This window comes from Phyllobates terribilis, unplaced genomic scaffold (assembly GCF_046119375.1).
Source record: "Phyllobates terribilis strain yellow unplaced genomic scaffold, ASM4611937v1 Scaffold_170__1_contigs__length_4071412, whole genome shotgun sequence".
Classification (NCBI taxonomy): Eukaryota; Metazoa; Chordata; class Amphibia; order Anura; family Dendrobatidae; genus Phyllobates; species Phyllobates terribilis.
The window spans coordinates 348,591-367,061 of NW_027362930.1; the positions used below are offsets into that span (position 1 = coordinate 348,591).

Genomic DNA, 18,471 nt, shown 5'->3' on the forward strand with positions numbered 1-18,471 from the left:
TTTCTGATTTTAGAAACTGCATTAAAGAAGGGGTGCACCGGTCCTGGAGATACTGCAATACCAGGTCAATGCGTGGAGTGGACAGAGCAAGCTCTTTTTCCATCTCCCTGTTCTAAAAATCCATTTAATATATGGTCCCCAGATAGGGGACGTATCAGATATTAAACTGATAAGAACAGATACTACACTTGATCTTAGCCAAAAGGCCGAGAAGCGATAACCAGAATTGGTTTCAAACTACGGAGCCACCCAAGGATCCTGAAAAGTCCATTTGTGGAGATGAGCTCCTGGACTCCCGTTAAGAAGACATGTTGTCAACCTCTAGATCCCTTACATGCCTGCACTTTTCGGCTTGCTGCTGCTGCAATCCACGCGTTTTAGATCTGCATAACTCCACCTCTTTAAACACAGCACCTTCACCCCCTGCTGTTCCCACCCGCCTCAACACCGTTGGAAGGGAGGAGAACCAATTAAGGCGGGGGGTGGGGTGGAACGAGCAGCTGTCTACCCTTAGCAGGAGGGCTCCTGATTACATACCTCTCCTGCTGCTGCTGCTGCTGGCTGTCCAGCAGCAGACTGAAGGTGGCTGCTGCTGTGCACAGGTATATAAAGGCTCAGAGCCTATTATGACACGCGCAGCCAGCGTTCCATTGCCACATTCCATCTACTGCAGGCAGGATACCTGGCTGGCTGAATGTCGCTGAGAAGCTCACAGAGACCGCCATAAGCAACAGTTTAACAGAATGCCACAGACTAATCAACCAAACTTTTTGGGTTGGGTTCTCTTTTATAGTCTGCAGGCATTAAATGAAAGAAGTCAGTGTTCCAGCAGAAGGAGACAACGTTTCAGAAAAGGCATTGTAGCAAACCAAAAAAGAAATTTTAAGCGCAGCAGAGTAACCAGCGCACATACCTGTTAGCTCAGGTGAGTTTAAAAGGCTGCTGTTGATAACAAGGGCATTTGCTAAATAGATGGTGTGTGTGCAACAATATACTGAAAGGTCAATTATATTGTGCAGCTTATCTCACCACCTGTAGTTATTTAGGTGAAAGCTCCAAAATGCTTGCCTAATATGTCTGTTTATCCAAAAGGAAGTAAAAAGGGAGAGCTAGAAAGATAGCATTGCATCACATTACATGGCAATGCAATGCACAGTTGCTGAAGTTGAACCAAAATGAGCTTGTAATCTGGCTTCTGCAACTTTGAACATGAAAAATCCAATGAGGAGAAGAAAAGCAAAGCCAAAGAGTCCATCCCAAAATCCGACAAACAAGCAAAATGAACAAAAAACATTGAATTCAATTCTTTCTGATTTTAGAAACTGCATTAAAGAAGGGGTGCACCGGTCCTGGAGATACTGCAATACCAGGTCAATGCGTGGAGTGGACAGAGCAAGCTCTTTTTCCATCTCCCTGTTCTAAAAATCCATTTAATATATGGTCCCCAGATAGGGGATGTATCAGATATTAAACTGATAAGAACAGATACTACACTTGATCTTAGCCAAAAGGCCGAGAAGCGATAACCAGAATTGGTTTCAAACTACGGAGCCACCCAAGGATCCTGAAAAGTCCATTTGTGGAGATGAGCTCCTGGACTCCCGTTAAGAAGACATGTTGTCAACCTCTAGATCCCTTACATGCCTGCACTTTTCGGCTTGCTGCTGCTGCAATCCACGCGTTTTAGATCTGCATAACTCCACCTCTTTAAACACAGCACCTTCACCCCCTGCTGTTCCCACCCGCCTCAACACCGTTGGAAGGGAGGAGAACCAATTAAGGCGGGGGGTGGGGTGGAACGAGCAGCTGTCTACCCTTAGCAGGAGGGCTCCTGATTACATACCTCTCCTGCTGCTGCTGCTGCTGGCTGTCCAGCAGCAGACTGAAGGTGGCTGCTGCTGTGCACAGGTATATAAAGGCTCAGAGCCTATTATGACACGCGCAGCCAGCGTTCCATTGCCACATTCCATCTACTGCAGGCAGGATACCTGGCTGGCTGAATGTCGCTGAGAAGCTCACAGAGACCGCCATAAGCAACAGTTTAACAGAATGCCACAGACTAATCAACCAAACTTTTTGGGTTGGGTTCTCTTTTATAGTCTGCAGGCATTAAATGAAAGAAGTCAGTGTTCCAGCAGAAGGAGACAACGTTTCAGAAAAGGCATTGTAGCAAACCAAAAAAGAAATTTTAAGCGCAGCAGAGTAACCAGCGCACATACCTGTTAGCTCAGGTGAGTTTAAAAGGCTGCTGTTGATAACAAGGGCATTTGCTAAATAGATGGTGTGTGTGCAACAATATACTGAAAGGTCAATTATATTGTGCAGCTTATCTCACCACCTGTAGTTATTTAGGTGAAAGCTCCAAAATGCTTGCCTAATATGTCTGTTTATCCAAAAGGATGTAAAAAGGGAGAGCTAGAAAGATAGCATTGCATCACATTACATGGCAATGCAATGCACAGTTGCTGAAGTTGAACCAAAATGAGCTTGTAATCTGGCTTCTGCAACTTTGAACATGAAAAATCCAATGAGGAGAAGAAAAGCAAAGCCAAAGAGTCCATCCCAAAATCCAACAAACAAGCAAAATGAACAAAAAACATTGAATTCAATTCTTTCTGATTTTAGAAACTGCATTAAAGAAGGGGTGCACCGGTCCTGGAGATACTGCAATACCAGGTCAATTCGTGGAGTGGACAGAGCAAGCTCTTTTTCCATCTCCCTGTTCTAAAAATCCATTTAATATATGGTCCCCAGATAGGGGACGTATCAGATATTAAACTGATAAGAACAGATTTTTTTAATTTGGCTATCCCCCACATGGGGATAAAAACCGTTTATTTAAAATTTAACAAATTACAGAAATAAAACCATTACATCCACATTACACTTTCGGGACTTCAAAGAAAAATAAAAATTCCATCACAGCAAATTTTACAAGACTTCAAATATTCCATAGGTTAAAAAGCCATTTGCCTGCCAACGTTACATTCTTTTTCCTGTCCAATAAATAGTATATGTACATTTCACTTTTACAAAAGGCTAAAACATCATCTACTGGTAACATTTCATGTTTAAAAACAGCAATATTTCCAGCATTCCAGAGCGCTATCTTGGCACAATTCACTGTCTTCCACGCCATTATTTTTTGGTCCATTGTTGGGCATTCCAGAAGACCATATAACACTGATGCAAAATTAAAGTCCTTGAGGTCCACCATTTTCTCGCGCAGGGGGATTAATCTTCTCCAGAACTCTTTAGCAAAAGCACAAGTCCATAAAAGATGCTTCACTGTCTCTTCTTCTTGACAACCTTCTCTTGGGCAGATGGCAGACCTCACAAAACCTCTTCTGTACTGGAATGCCCGGCAAGGAAGACAGTGGTGTGCGCAGCTCCAAGACATGTCTTTCTGTACATTAAAAAGATAAGGGGCGTTAATCATTTTCCATATGTGTACAGTTTTGTCATCATCATAACGTTCAATATCACACAACGTCACATCAGTACTAATTTGTTTGAGTAGTGTCTTGCTGTTACATAGATCCCCTGTCTGTTTCTTATTCAAATTAAAATCAAGAATAATTTTCTTTAAAATCTCATAATGTGCAGGTAGGTTAAAAGCATAAGGAAAGGATAAAACCGTTTCAAACCAACCAAACCTTCTCATGAGAAAACCAGTGTTAAAACGCATAAAATAGGAAAGGTAATTATCTTTAAAAAGGGTTTTAAAACAGAAACAGAAAAAATGTATTAAAAGAAACTTATCTAAAACAGGGAAATCTTTCCCACCTTTAACCTTTGGCTTTGTCACAATTTCTCTTTTGAGTTTCTCCATTTTTGAGCCCCAAAAAAAGGTAAAACATACTTTTGTAATTCGTTTCAACAAATTTGTAGGAGGGGGGAACACCAAACTAAGATATAACAGGATAGGTAATATCACCATTTTTACAATCAGAACTTTACCTTCCATTGACAGCTTTCTCATATTCCACATGCAGATTTTCTGATTAATTTTCTGTGCTGCCGCATCCCAGCTATTAAAACCATTATTAGATTCATTAAAAGAAACACCTAAAATAGTAATGGAATCTGTAACTTCAATTGGTACATCATGTAAACTCATCCCCCCGACATTTAAAATATTACATTTAGTAAGATTAATTTTAAAACCGGAAACTGTACAAAAAGACTGAATTTGGCTTATCGTTTTTTGTATTGAAGGTACATCACATCCAAACACTGCTACATCATCCATATAGCTTACAACTTTAACTTGTAGACCGTTCCCTCCGGGTAAGGGTACTCCACATATTTGCTTATCCCGGCGTATTGTACATAAAAGGGGTTCTATAGCACATATAAAAAGCAGGGGGGACAAAGGGCAACCCTGCTTCACCCCTGATTTTAAAACTACCTCTTTTGTTTTAAAACCATTAACTAAAATCTTACTCGTACAATCATTATAAAAAGCTTTAAGAGACAATAAAAACCCACCCGGAATGCCCATTTTTTCTAAAACTTTAAAAAGATAAAAATGAGACACGCGGTCAAAAGCTTTCTCAAAATCCACCGCTAGGATTGACATCTTTGTCTTTCTGGTTTTTACATCTTCAATACAATCTTTCACCAGGTTTAAATTGTCCCAGATACTACGCCCAGGTACCCCGCATACCTGATTTGCATGAATTACTTTATGTATCACCTTTTTCAACCGATTTGCACAGATCTTAGCCATAATTTTGTAATCACTATTTAAAAGAGTTATCGGCCTCCAGTTTTTAAGATCCGTTTTGTCACCTTTTTTGTATAGTAGTGATACCTCACCTTTCTTCCATGAGTTGAGTAAAACCTTATTATTAAAAACTTCGGAAAACAAATTAAACAAATCATCTTTTAAAATATCATAAAAACTTATATAAAACTCTATGGGGATACCATCAGGGCCCGGCACTTTACCATTTTTAAAACTCTTCATGGTTTCTAAAATCTCTTCCTCACATAGAGGTTGGGATAAAAAACTTTGGGCATCAGCATCTAGGGTGGACTTGATCTCCCCCAGGAAAGTGTGTATTAAATCATGGTCTACAGTTTTTACATTAAAAAGATCATTAAAATAGACATTTACCTTATCCAATATAACGTTGATATTATTATCTCCATCTATGTTATCAATTATTGTTTTCGCCTGTTTGTTTTTCTTAAAAAAATACCTGGAACAAGTCTCATCCTCTTCTACGTGTTTTACCTTTGAACGAAAAATCAGTTCTTTTCCTTTTTGTTCCAACCACTTTGAAATTTCTCCTTTAAGACTCAATATATCATTACCTACATCCAGACCATTGTCTTTGAATTTGTACAATGTCTGTAACCTGATATTAAGAAAATTATAGATCTCAAACTTTTCTTTAGCTTTTTGTATGCTTTTCTTTATAAAGAAATCTTTAATGTTTATTTTCATTCTATCCCACCAGGAGCTAAAAGAAATATTGGGGTTTTTCCTTTTTCTACAGTTTACATAAAACTCAATAAAATCCGATAAAATTTGTGGATCTTTTAAAAGGGACACATTCAATTTCCAAGATTTCTTACCACATTTCTTCTTTCCATTAATCCTCACTCTAAAAGATAAAACCTTGTGATCTGAGAGAATATTAGTTAAAACTTCACATTTCACTGGCAGTATTTTTTCTGAACCTAAAACAAAATCTATCCTGGAGCTACATGTAGAATTGCTCCAGGTGAAACCAGCGTCTATAGGGCTATCCTTGTTACATTCTTTATACACATCAGTTAATTTACAATCATTTATAATATTGCTTAACATTCCAGACGTTTTGTCATAATTTCTACTCACGGAACCGGAGCGTCGGCTTTCGCCTTTTAAAATACAATTAAAATCACCTGCCAGGATAAAAGGTTCAGAAATGTTAATAAATAAAGGTAAAATTTCCAGCATATCAGCCCTTTCATTTTTATCAGGTGACCCATAAAAATTTAAAAACTGCCATCTTGTCCCATCAATAAAAGCCTTAACTAAAAGAATACGACCCGGTAAAATATCTTGGATAAAATCAATAGACACATTTCCCTTAAAAAGTATAGCTACCCCGGCTGATCCGGTTGCATTTGATCCAGACCAGACCGATGGACCATGTTTCCACTCTTCCTTATATTTTTTGTAAGAAATCTTATGAGGGATATGACATTCTTGTAAAAAGAAAACAGAAGCTGTAAAACAGGTTAAAAAATGTAAAACAGTAGCTCTTCTGGTCTTGGATCCTATGCCTCTCACATTGAGGGAAACACCACTAATGTCAGCCATCATAACAAATGGTTAGGAAGAAACAAAAACTGGACTTTACCTATCCGATGGACGGATCAGACCACTTGGACTTTCACCAACGCCCTCTTCTGAATCCACCGTTATCAAAGAGTCTTCATCATCGGAGAAGGAACATTCACTTAAATTAAGACCCGACGCTACTGGGGTGTAGCTCGGAAGGATATTGAGAGAAAGGTTACACTGGGTCTCCATAGGCTGACCATTTAGGTCCTCGTCCTCGTCAGGTGGGTCTCCGAGAGGCTCCGCACTCCCCTGCTGACCCGCAGAGGGTCGTAACACAGGGGCAGGCTGCGCACATGGCGGAGCCTCAGAGTCCCCGGAGGCAGCCAGGTTCGGGGCCCCACCTGGAGCAGCAGAGCCCCGGGACCTCGGGATTCCAGAGTCTACACCCCCGTGAGGGGATGTATCCATCTCCTCCCTATTAGCCACCTCCACGGAACCATTCTTTTTCTTATTATGAGACCTCACCAAATGCCACGTACCGCCCTCGCTCTCGTGAGACCCAGTGGGAATTTTGGGCTCGGTGTCAGCCTTTTGGCGCTCTTTTTTGGCCTCCTTATGGTCTTTCAGCCAGCTCCTGGGCTCCTGTGAGTTACCTGTCATTGACTCGGAGGGATTGTTACTAGTTGAAGCGCCCTTATCACCTCCCGAGAATCCAGGTTGTTGCTCCTCCTCCTGAGGGGTGGTCTGATTGGCCCGTCCATTCCCGGATGTCTTGGACTTCTCCTTTTGTTTTTGTTCATCCTCTCTGAACCTGTGAGGGCAAGAAAAATAGAAATGACCAGGTGTCCGACAAAAAGAGCATTTTTTTTCATTTGGGCACTCCTTTGTGTCATGTTCAGTACTGGCACAATTTCTACAAGTGGCACCACAACTATCCTTAGAGTGCCCATAGAGACCACAATACCTACAGAAAAGTGGCATTCCTGAGAAAAAAAAATCCCCATTAGTTTGCCCTATTTTAAATCGAGCTGGAGGAAGTCTCACACCTCCAGGGAATTTAGGGTCTCTTTCACATTTTACTAAAAACTTCCATTTTGAGGTCCAGATGTTAAACTCATTCAACACTTTCCCAATCAATTTCACACTTTTAAAATAAACTGACAAAAAGGAAATAACCTCTGGTGCTGTTATGAAGGGTGAGAAGATTTTCACAACCACCATCTTTACCTCATCCAGGACGTGCTCGATGATCTGAATCCCTTTTAGACCAGGGCTATTTTCTACCGACTTAACTCTGGACAAAACATCTTTGAAAATACCTTCGCCAGTAAAGGTTACATCATAATCTCCACGTCGAGGATAATCCTGGATAGAAAGGATTTCGTTGGTTCTGATGTGGAGCAGTTTCTCAAGCACGTCCTGGACTACATATCCCAGATTCCGTATATCGGAACCACCAGCCGTAAATCGGACCCTTATGGTGTTCTTAAGCCTCGCATATAGAGGCACGAGGTTGGGGTCAACCTCCATGGTATGGCGCAACAAAATGCAAATTGCAACCGCCTGCAATCTGCGCCTTCAGAGCTTTGAGATAAAGCACCTGAAGGCTGGGGGATCGCTGCCCGTTACCCTAGGACTAATCCCTCTCCCTAATAGCAGCAGGCAGGTGAAGCCCACCGAAGTGGACGATCCTGCCAGGCCAAGGAGAGGGGTACCTGAGTGCCCTTCAACTGAAACCTCCTGCTGTGAAGCACTTGGTCTCAGCCAAAAGGCCGAGAAGCGATAACCAGAATTGGTTTCAAACTACGGAGCCACCCAAGGATCCTGAAAAGTCCATTTGTGGAGATGAGCTCCTGGACTCCCGTTAAGAAGACATGTTGTCAACCTCTAGATCCCTTACATGCCTGCACTTTTCGGCTTGCTGCTGCTGCAATCCACGCGTTTTAGATCTGCATAACTCCACCTCTTTAAACACAGCACCTTCACCCCCTGCTGTTCCCACCCGCCTCAACACCGTTGGAAGGGAGGAGAACCAATTAAGGCGGGGGGTGGGGTGGAACGAGCAGCTGTCTACCCTTAGCAGGAGGGCTCCTGATTACATACCTCTCCTGCTGCTGCTGCTGCTGGCTGTCCAGCAGCAGACTGAAGGTGGCTGCTGCTGTGCACAGGTATATAAAGGCTCAGAGCCTATTATGACACGCGCAGCCAGCGTTCCATTGCCACATTCCATCTACTGCAGGCAGGATACCTGGCTGGCTGAATGTCGCTGAGAAGCTCACAGAGACCGCCATAAGCAACAGTTTAACAGAATGCCACAGACTAATCAACCAAACTTTTTGGGTTGGGTTCTCTTTTATAGTCTGCAGGCATTAAATGAAAGAAGTCAGTGTTCCAGCAGAAGGAGACAACGTTTCAGAAAAGGCATTGTAGCAAACCAAAAAAGAAATTTTAAGCGCAGCAGAGTAACCAGCGCACATACCTGTTAGCTCAGGTGAGTTTAAAAGGCTGCTGTTGATAACAAGGGCATTTGCTAAATAGATGGTGTGTGTGCAACAATATACTGAAAGGTCAATTATATTGTGCAGCTTATCTCACCACCTGTAGTTATTTAGGTGAAAGCTCCAAAATGCTTGCCTAATATGTCTGTTTATCCAAAAGGAAGTAAAAAGGGAGAGCTAGAAAGATAGCATTGCATCACATTACATGGCAATGCAATGCACAGTTGCTGAAGTTGAACCAAAATGAGCTTGTAATCTGGCTTCTGCAACTTTGAACATGAAAAATCCAATGAGGAGAAGAAAAGCAAAGCCAAAGAGTCCATCCCAAAATCCGACAAACAAGCAAAATGAACAAAAAACATTGAATTCAATTCTTTCTGATTTTAGAAACTGCATTAAAGAAGGGGTGCACCGGTCCTGGAGATACTGCAATACCAGGTCAATGCGTGGAGTGGACAGAGCAAGCTCTTTTTCCATCTCCCTGTTCTAAAAATCCATTTAATATATGGTCCCCAGATAGGGGACGTATCAGATATTAAACTGATAAGAACAGATACTACACTTGATCTTAGCCAAAAGGCCGAGAAGCGATAACCAGAATTGGTTTCAAACTACGGAGCCACCCAAGGATCCTGAAAAGTCCATTTGTGGAGATGAGCTCCTGGACTCCCGTTAAGAAGACATGTTGTCAACCTCTAGATCCCTTACATGCCTGCACTTTTCGGCTTGCTGCTGCTGCAATCCACGCGTTTTAGATCTGCATAACTCCACCTCTTTAAACACAGCACCTTCACCCCCTGCTGTTCCCACCCGCCTCAACACCGTTGGAAGGGAGGAGAACCAATTAAGGCGGGGGGTGGGGTGGAACGAGCAGCTGTCTACCCTTAGCAGGAGGGCTCCTGATTACATACCTCTCCTGCTGCTGCTGCTGCTGGCTGTCCAGCAGCAGACTGAAGGTGGCTGCTGCTGTGCACAGGTATATAAAGGCTCAGAGCCTATTATGACACGCGCAGCCAGCGTTCCATTGCCACATTCCATCTACTGCAGGCAGGATACCTGGCTGGCTGAATGTCGCTGAGAAGCTCACAGAGACCGCCATAAGCAACAGTTTAACAGAATGCCACAGACTAATCAACCAAACTTTTTGGGTTGGGTTCTCTTTTATAGTCTGCAGGCATTAAATGAAAGAAGTCAGTGTTCCAGCAGAAGGAGACAACGTTTCAGAAAAGGCATTGTAGCAAACCAAAAAAGAAATTTTAAGCGCAGCAGAGTAACCAGCGCACATACCTGTTAGCTCAGGTGAGTTTAAAAGGCTGCTGTTGATAACAAGGGCATTTGCTAAATAGATGGTGTGTGTGCAACAATATACTGAAAGGTCAATTATATTGTGCAGCTTATCTCACCACCTGTAGTTATTTAGGTGAAAGCTCCAAAATGCTTGCCTAATATGTCTGTTTATCCAAAAGGAAGTAAAAAGGGAGAGCTAGAAAGATAGCATTGCATCACATTACATGGCAATGCAATGCACAGTTGCTGAAGTTGAACCAAAATGAGCTTGTAATCTGGCTTCTGCAACTTTGAACATGAAAAATCCAATGAGGAGAAGAAAAGCAAAGCCAAAGAGTCCATCCCAAAATCCGACAAACAAGCAAAATGAACAAAAAACATTGAATTCAATTCTTTCTGATTTTAGAAACTGCATTAAAGAAGGGGTGCACCGGTCCTGGAGATACTGCAATACCAGGTCAATGCGTGGAGTGGACAGAGCAAGCTCTTTTTCCATCTCCCTGTTCTAAAAATCCATTTAATATATGGTCCCCAGATAGGGGACGTATCAGATATTAAACTGATAAGAACAGATACTACACTTGATCTTAGCCAAAAGGCCGAGAAGCGATAACCAGAATTGGTTTCAAACTACGGAGCCACCCAAGGATCCTGAAAAGTCCATTTGTGGAGATGAGCTCCTGGACTCCCGTTAAGAAGACATGTTGTCAACCTCTAGATCCCTTACATGCCTGCACTTTTCGGCTTGCTGCTGCTGCAATCCACGCGTTTTAGATCTGCATAACTCCACCTCTTTAAACACAGCACCTTCACCCCCTGCTGTTCCCACCCGCCTCAACACCGTTGGAAGGGAGGAGAACCAATTAAGGCGGGGGGTGGGGTGGAACGAGCAGCTGTCTACCCTTAGCAGGAGGGCTCCTGATTACATACCTCTCCTGCTGCTGCTGCTGCTGGCTGTCCAGCAGCAGACTGAAGGTGGCTGCTGCTGTGCACAGGTATATAAAGGCTCAGAGCCTATTATGACACGCGCAGCCAGCGTTCCATTGCCACATTCCATCTACTGCAGGCAGGATACCTGGCTGGCTGAATGTCGCTGAGAAGCTCACAGAGACCGCCATAAGCAACAGTTTAACAGAATGCCACAGACTAATCAACCAAACTTTTTGGGTTGGGTTCTCTTTTATAGTCTGCAGGCATTAAATGAAAGAAGTCAGTGTTCCAGCAGAAGGAGACAACGTTTCAGAAAAGGCATTGTAGCAAACCAAAAAAGAAATTTTAAGCGCAGCAGAGTAACCAGCGCACATACCTGTTAGCTCAGGTGAGTTTAAAAGGCTGCTGTTGATAACAAGGGCATTTGCTAAATAGATGGTGTGTGTGCAACAATATACTGAAAGGTCAATTATATTGTGCAGCTTATCTCACCACCTGTAGTTATTTAGGTGAAAGCTCCAAAATGCTTGCCTAATATGTCTGTTTATCCAAAAGGAAGTAAAAAGGGAGAGCTAGAAAGATAGCATTGCATCACATTACATGGCAATGCAATGCACAGTTGCTGAAGTTGAACCAAAATGAGCTTGTAATCTGGCTTCTGCAACTTTGAACATGAAAAATCCAATGAGGAGAAGAAAAGCAAAGCCAAAGAGTCCATCCCAAAATCCGACAAACAAGCAAAATGAACAAAAAACATTGAATTCAATTCTTTCTGATTTTAGAAACTGCATTAAAGAAGGGGTGCACCGGTCCTGGAGATACTGCAATACCAGGTCAATGCGTGGAGTGGACAGAGCAAGCTCTTTTTCCATCTCCCTGTTCTAAAAATCCATTTAATATATGGTCCCCAGATAGGGGACGTATCAGATATTAAACTGATAAGAACAGATTTTTTTTTTTTTATCGAAAGCCCGAATTCGTGTACAAAACCCGAGTGCGCTTAAAAAAGTGACAAGTGCCACAAAAAAAGTGCACTAGGATGCTGGTCTTCTTGAAACCCTCTCCAAAAGGAGAAGGGTCCCCCAAACCATTCCCCGTCCCTCCGAGCCAAAAGGCCACAGCGAGGAACAGGGACAAAAAGCCACCTCCAGCCGAAGCCAGAGGCGACCCAATCTTACCCCCAGCACCTGCCCGAGTTCTCACCCGAGCAAGGCACTGGGAGCCAAAGACTGTGCTCCCCTCCCAGAAGAGGGGAGCCAACAACGCTCTCCTCCCGAAAGAGGAGAGCCAGGGGGGTTCAGGGGGGAGCGGAACCTGATGGCCACACACTCCCCCCCTAGACCTGCCAAGAGAGGAACCCGTAAGGGAACCGCATCCCAACAAAATCCTAGTAGGACGTGACACACGTGAATAAGTGGACACACAGTGACAAAGAAATTAAATAAATAGTGAAGGTTTCACAGTATAATACTGCCCGGACCTTCGACCGGGAATTGAAAAATTCCCCATCCTAAGGCCAGAAGGCCCGGAATAAGGGTGTGTGCGAAGAAAGAAAATTTGAAGTGCTTGTGCAAATGTGCCATAAACTCAAGTGGGGTTCCCAATCCCAGTGAGTTAAGGCACCCCAGGGTCACCACTCCTGGGGCACTTCACACTTCGGGCTTTCGATCTTCCCCGGCCCAATGGCGTCGATCCTGGGGGGCCATGCTTTCCACCAGATGACTATATTAGCCACCTGGCGTACTAACAAGCGCCTAAACCCCAGTGTGCATAATGTATCAATCTACTAGGGCGGCCAACATCCAAAACCGCCTTTTCGAAAGATACTACACTTGATCTTAGCCAAAAGGCCGAGAAGCGATAACCAGAATTGGTTTCAAACTACGGAGCCACCCAAGGATCCTGAAAAGTCCATTTGTGGAGATGAGCTCCTGGACTCCCGTTAAGAAGACATGTTGTCAACCTCTAGATCCCTTACATGCCTGCACTTTTCGGCTTGCTGCTGCTGCAATCCACGCGTTTTAGATCTGCATAACTCCACCTCTTTAAACACAGCACCTTCACCCCCTGCTGTTCCCACCCGCCTCAACACCGTTGGAAGGGAGGAGAACCAATTAAGGCGGGGGGGTGGGGTGGAACGAGCAGCTGTCTACCCTTAGCAGGAGGGCTCCTGATTACATACCTCTCCTGCTGCTGCTGCTGCTGGCTGTCCAGCAGCAGACTGAAGGTGGCTGCTGCTGTGCACAGGTATATAAAGGCTCAGAGCCTATTATGACACGCGCAGCCAGCGTTCCATTGCCACATTCCATCTACTGCAGGCAGGATACCTGGCTGGCTGAATGTCGCTGAGAAGCTCACAGAGACCGCCATAAGCAACAGTTTAACAGAATGCCACAGACTAATCAACCAAACTTTTTGGGTTGGGTTCTCTTTTATAGTCTGCAGGCATTAAATGAAAGAAATCAGTGTTCCAGCAGAAGGAGACAACGTTTCAGAAAAGGCATTGTAGCAAACCAAAAAAGAAATTTTAAGCGCAGCAGAGTAACCAGCGCACATACCTGTTAGCTCAGGTGAGTTTAAAAGGCTGCTGTTGATAACAAGGGCATTTGCTAAATAGATGGTGTGTGTGCAACAATATACTGAAAGGTCAATTATATTGTGCAGCTTATCTCACCACCTGTAGTTATTTAGGTGAAAGCTCCAAAATGCTTGCCTAATATGTCTGTTTATCCAAAAGGAAGTAAAAAGGGAGAGCTAGAAAGATAGCATTGCATCACATTACATGGCAATGCAATGCACAGTTGCTGAAGTTGAACCAAAATGAGCTTGTAATCTGGCTTCTGCAACTTTGAACATGAAAAATCCAATGAGGAGAAGAAAAGCAAAGCCAAAGAGTCCATCCCAAAATCCGACAAACAAGCAAAATGAACAAAAAACATTGAATTCAATTCTTTCTGATTTTAGAAACTGCATTAAAGAAGGGGTGCACCGGTCCTGGAGATACTGCAATACCAGGTCAATGCGTGGAGTGGACAGAGCAAGCTCTTTTTCCATCTCCCTGTTCTAAAAATCCATTTAATATATGGTCCCCAGATAGGGGACGTATCAGATATTAAACTGATAAGAACAGATACTACACTTGATCTTAGCCAAAAGGCCGAGAAGCGATAACCAGAATTGGTTTCAAACTACGGAGCCACCCAAGGATCCTGAAAAGTCCATTTGTGGAGATGAGCTCCTGGACTCCCGTTAAGAAGACATGTTGTCAACCTCTAGATCCCTTACATGCCTGCACTTTTCGGCTTGCTGCTGCTGCAATCCACGCGTTTTAGATCTGCATAACTCCACCTCTTTAAACACAGCACCTTCACCCCCTGCTGTTCCCACCCGCCTCAACACCGTTGGAAGGGAGGAGAACCAATTAAGGCGGGGGGTGGGGTGGAACGAGCAGCTGTCTACCCTTAGCAGGAGGGCTCCTGATTACATACCTCTCCTGCTGCTGCTGCTGCTGGCTGTCCAGCAGCAGACTGAAGGTGGCTGCTGCTGTGCACAGGTATATAAAGGCTCAGAGCCTATTATGACACGCGCAGCCAGCGTTCCATTGCCACATTCCATCTACTGCAGGCAGGATACCTGGCTGGCTGAATGTCGCTGAGAAGCTCACAGAGACCGCCATAAGCAACAGTTTAACAGAATGCCACAGACTAATCAACCAAACTTTTTGGGTTGGGTTCTCTTTTATAGTCTGCAGGCATTAAATGAAAGAAGTCAGTGTTCCAGCAGAAGGAGACAACGTTTCAGAAAAGGCATTGTAGCAAACCAAAAAAGAAATTTTAAGCGCAGCAGAGTAACCAGCGCACATACCTGTTAGCTCAGGTGAGTTTAAAAGGCTGCTGTTGATAACAAGGGCATTTGCTAAATAGATGGTGTGTGTGCAACAATATACTGAAAGGTCAATTATATTGTGCAGCTTATCTCACCACCTGTAGTTATTTAGGTGAAAGCTCCAAAATGCTTGCCTAATATGTCTGTTTATCCAAAAGGAAGTAAAAAGGGAGAGCTAGAAAGATAGCATTGCATCACATTACATGGCAATGCAATGCACAGTTGCTGAAGTTGAACCAAAATGAGCTTGTAATCTGGCTTCTGCAACTTTGAACATGAAAAATCCAATGAGGAGAAGAAAAGCAAAGCCAAAGAGTCCATCCCAAAATCCGACAAACAAGCAAAATGAACAAAAAACATTGAATTCAATTCTTTCTGATTTTAGAAACTGCATTAAAGAAGGGGTGCACCGGTCCTGGAGATACTGCAATACCAGGTCAATGCGTGGAGTGGACAGAGCAAGCTCTTTTTCCATCTCCCTGTTCTAAAAATCCATTTAATATATGGTCCCCAGATAGGGGACGTATCAGATATTAAACTGATAAGAACAGATTTTTTTTTTTTTTTTTTTTTTTTTTTTTTTTTTCCAAACACTCAGAAATTAAGTTTTATAATCTTAAATCATATATCACTAAACTCAAGATTTTAGTTCCATCATCGTGTTTAGATATTATATTTATATTTTTTCATTTGAATTAATATATATAAAGTTAAACATAACAATTCCTTTACAGTTTCAACAGTTTCCAAACAAATCACAACTGACATTACTTCACCCGGTTTCCCAAACTAAATATCCCCTTTTTCCCTTTTACTTTCCTCCCAACAAAACCCCTTAACTTCTTTTCTTCCTCCTCATGCTCTAACCGCATCTGTTCCCAATCATACTCTTCCTCATCATCTCTGAAAGTCACCACCTTCTCCAAAACTTTACCCTTTTCCTCTTTTACTTCTTTCTTTTCATCAGATACTTTCCTTGATCCACAATTTTCCTGTACCGTTACCTTTTTCTTCACCTTTAAACTTTCAACTTCTTTTCCCTGCTTATTCTCCTCTATAATTATCGCATCAACTTCCTTCTTCATTTTATCACCAATATCTTCCTTTTGTCCTCCAAAGTTCTTTTCAAAAGTTCCTTTGCTGCTTTCCATGTAACAATACCCAGAACTCCCGTTTACCATAATCCTCCCATTATGCAAATTTTCTTCTCCTGTTGTCCACACCAAAAAACGTCTCTTTCCGTTCCAAATACCAACTTTGTTCCTGTATAATTTCTGAAACTTTACCATCTTACATTTAGATTCCAAAAAAACCATTATCTCCTCTATTTCCACAAACGGATTGTCCATGTAAATTATCACACTCTTCGGTTTCCCCATGAATGATGCACTTACTCCAATTTTCCCAGAATCCTCTTCACTCCAGCATTTGAAAAAATGAATGCACTTTTCCTCAGAAACTAGAGTCACATCACAAACTTTACCTTGCTTTATTTCTTGCATACAGTAGATATCCTTCTCCAAAACTTCATGTTTCCTCAAAATTTCCAGAATCCATTTTTCTTCCAAAAAAGTTTCTTCCGTCTCCCGTTTCACAAAAAAACGTAAGCATCTCTTCTTTTTCCAAAACTCCATCTCAACAATCCGTTTTCCTTCCGTTTTTCGTTTTAATCCTCCAAATGTTGCCACCACAGCTATGTGTGGCGACAGTTACCCCCCACAGCTATGTGTGGTGACAAGGTGATCGCCTCTCGTTGCCCAGGGACTAATCCGACTCCCTAATAGCAGCAGGGGGGTTTAGCTCCACCGAAGAGTGTAGCGATCCCCCCAGGCCAAGGAGCCGGGTACCCAAAGCACCTCCCAGTCAAGACCAAGGCAGCAACCGCTAGATCACTGCACTTGATCTTAGCCAAAAGGCCGAGAAGCGATAACCAGAATTGGTTTCAAACTACGGAGCCACCCAAGGATCCTGAAAAATGTCCATTTGTGGAGATGAGCTCCTGGACTCCCGTTAAGAAGACATGTTGTCAACCTCTAGATCCCTTACATGCCTGCACTTTTCGGCTTGCTGCTGCTGCAATCCACGCGTTTTAGATCTGCATAACTCCACCTCTTTAAACACAGCACCTTCACCCCCTGCTGTTCCCACCCGCCTCAACACCGTTGGAAGGGAGGAGAACCAATTAAGGCGGGGGGTGGGGTGGAACGAGCAGCTGTCTACCCTTAGCAGGAGGGCTCCTGATTACATACCTCTCCTGCTGCTGCTGCTGCTGGCTGTCCAGCAGCAGACTGAAGGTGGCTGCTGCTGTGCACAGGTATATAAAGGCTCAGAGCCTATTATGACACGCGCAGCCAGCGTTCCATTGCCACATTCCATCTACTGCAGGCAGGATACCTGGCTGGCTGAATGTCGCTGAGAAGCTCACAGAGACCGCCATAAGCAACAGTTTAACAGAATGCCACAGACTAATCAACCAAACTTTTTGGGTTGGGTTCTCTTTTATAGTCTGCAGGTATTAAATGAAAGAAGTCAGTGTTCCAGCAGAAGGAGACAACGTTTCAGAAAAGGCATTGTAGCAAACCAAAAAAGAAATTTTAAGCGCAGCAGAGTAACCAGCGCACATACCTGTTAGCTCAGGTGAGTTTAAAAGGCTGCTGTTGATAACAAGGGCTTTTGCTAAATAGATGGTGTGTGTGCAACAATATACTGAAAGGTCAATTATATTGTGCAGCTTATCTCACCACCTGTAGTTATTTAGGTGAAAGCTCCAAAATGCTTGCCTAATATGTCTGTTTATCCAAAAGGAAGTAAAAAGGGAGAGCTAGAAAGATAGCATTGCATCACATTACATGGCAATGCAATGCACAGTTGCTGAAGTTGAACCAAAATGAGCTTGTAATCTGGCTTCTGCAACTTTGAACATGAAAAATCCAATGAGGAGAAGAAAAGCAAAGCCAAAGAGTCCATCCCAAAATCCGACAAACAAGCAAAATGAACAAAAAACATTGAATTCAATTCTTTCTGATTTTAGAAACTGCATTAAAGAAGGGGTGCACCGGTCCTGGAGATACTGCAATACCAGGTCAATGCGTGGAGTGGACAGAGCAAGCTCTTTTTCCATCTCCCTGTTCTAAAAATCCATTTAATATATGGTCCCCAGATAGGGGACGTATCAGATATTAAACTGATAAGAACAGATACTACACTTGATCTTAGCCAAAAGGCCGAGAAGCGATAACCAGAATTGGTTTCAAACTACGGAGCCACCCAAGGATCCTGAAAAGTCCATTTGTGGAGATGAGCTCCTGGACTCCCGTTAAGAAGACATGTTGTCAACCTCTAGATCCCTTACATGCCTGCACTTTTCGGCTTGCTGCTGCTGCAATCCACGCGTTTTAGATCTGCATAACTCCACCTCTTTAAACACAGCACCTTCACCCCCTGCTGTTCCCACCCGCCTCAACACCGTTGGAAGGGAGGAGAACCAATTAAGGCGGGGGGTGGGGTGGAACGAGCAGCTGTCTACCCTTAGCAGGAGGGCTCCTGATTACATACCTCTCCTGCTGCTGCTGCTGCTGGCTGTCCAGC

At 43.3% G+C, this 18,471-nt stretch overlaps 8 non-coding genes and 2 pseudogenes across 8 annotated transcripts; all 10 read right to left on the bottom strand.

Moving 5' to 3' along the window:
* Positions 1–27: 27 nt before the first annotated feature.
* On the bottom strand, positions 28–218 carry LOC141211221 (U2 spliceosomal RNA). Its single transcript, XR_012281202.1, has one exon. It is a non-coding gene; the product is annotated as a U2 spliceosomal RNA (small nuclear RNA).
* Positions 219–1,333: 1,115 nt separating this feature from the next.
* LOC141211477 (U2 spliceosomal RNA) lies at positions 1,334–1,524 on the bottom strand. Its single transcript, XR_012281450.1, has one exon. It is a non-coding gene; the product is annotated as a U2 spliceosomal RNA (small nuclear RNA).
* A 1,115-nt stretch (positions 1,525–2,639) lies between these two features.
* Positions 2,640–2,834, bottom strand: LOC141211732 (U2 spliceosomal RNA). Its single transcript, XR_012281669.1, has one exon. It is a non-coding gene; the product is annotated as a U2 spliceosomal RNA (small nuclear RNA).
* A 6,348-nt stretch (positions 2,835–9,182) lies between these two features.
* On the bottom strand, positions 9,183–9,373 carry LOC141211232 (U2 spliceosomal RNA). Its single transcript, XR_012281213.1, has one exon. It is a non-coding gene; the product is annotated as a U2 spliceosomal RNA (small nuclear RNA).
* A 1,115-nt stretch (positions 9,374–10,488) lies between these two features.
* Positions 10,489–10,679, bottom strand: LOC141211243 (U2 spliceosomal RNA). The gene has a single exon (XR_012281224.1). It is a non-coding gene; the product is annotated as a U2 spliceosomal RNA (small nuclear RNA).
* Positions 10,680–11,794: 1,115 nt separating this feature from the next.
* LOC141211672 (U2 spliceosomal RNA) lies at positions 11,795–11,979 on the bottom strand. Its single transcript, XR_012281627.1, has one exon. It is a non-coding gene; the product is annotated as a U2 spliceosomal RNA (small nuclear RNA).
* A 789-nt stretch (positions 11,980–12,768) lies between these two features.
* Positions 12,769–12,860, bottom strand: LOC141211869 (U2 spliceosomal RNA; annotated as a pseudogene).
* A 1,116-nt stretch (positions 12,861–13,976) lies between these two features.
* LOC141211255 (U2 spliceosomal RNA) lies at positions 13,977–14,167 on the bottom strand. The gene has a single exon (XR_012281235.1). It is a non-coding gene; the product is annotated as a U2 spliceosomal RNA (small nuclear RNA).
* A 1,115-nt stretch (positions 14,168–15,282) lies between these two features.
* LOC141211768 (U2 spliceosomal RNA) lies at positions 15,283–15,490 on the bottom strand (annotated as a pseudogene).
* Positions 15,491–17,928: 2,438 nt separating this feature from the next.
* On the bottom strand, positions 17,929–18,119 carry LOC141211266 (U2 spliceosomal RNA). Its single transcript, XR_012281246.1, has one exon. It is a non-coding gene; the product is annotated as a U2 spliceosomal RNA (small nuclear RNA).
* Positions 18,120–18,471: the final 352 nt, after the last annotated feature.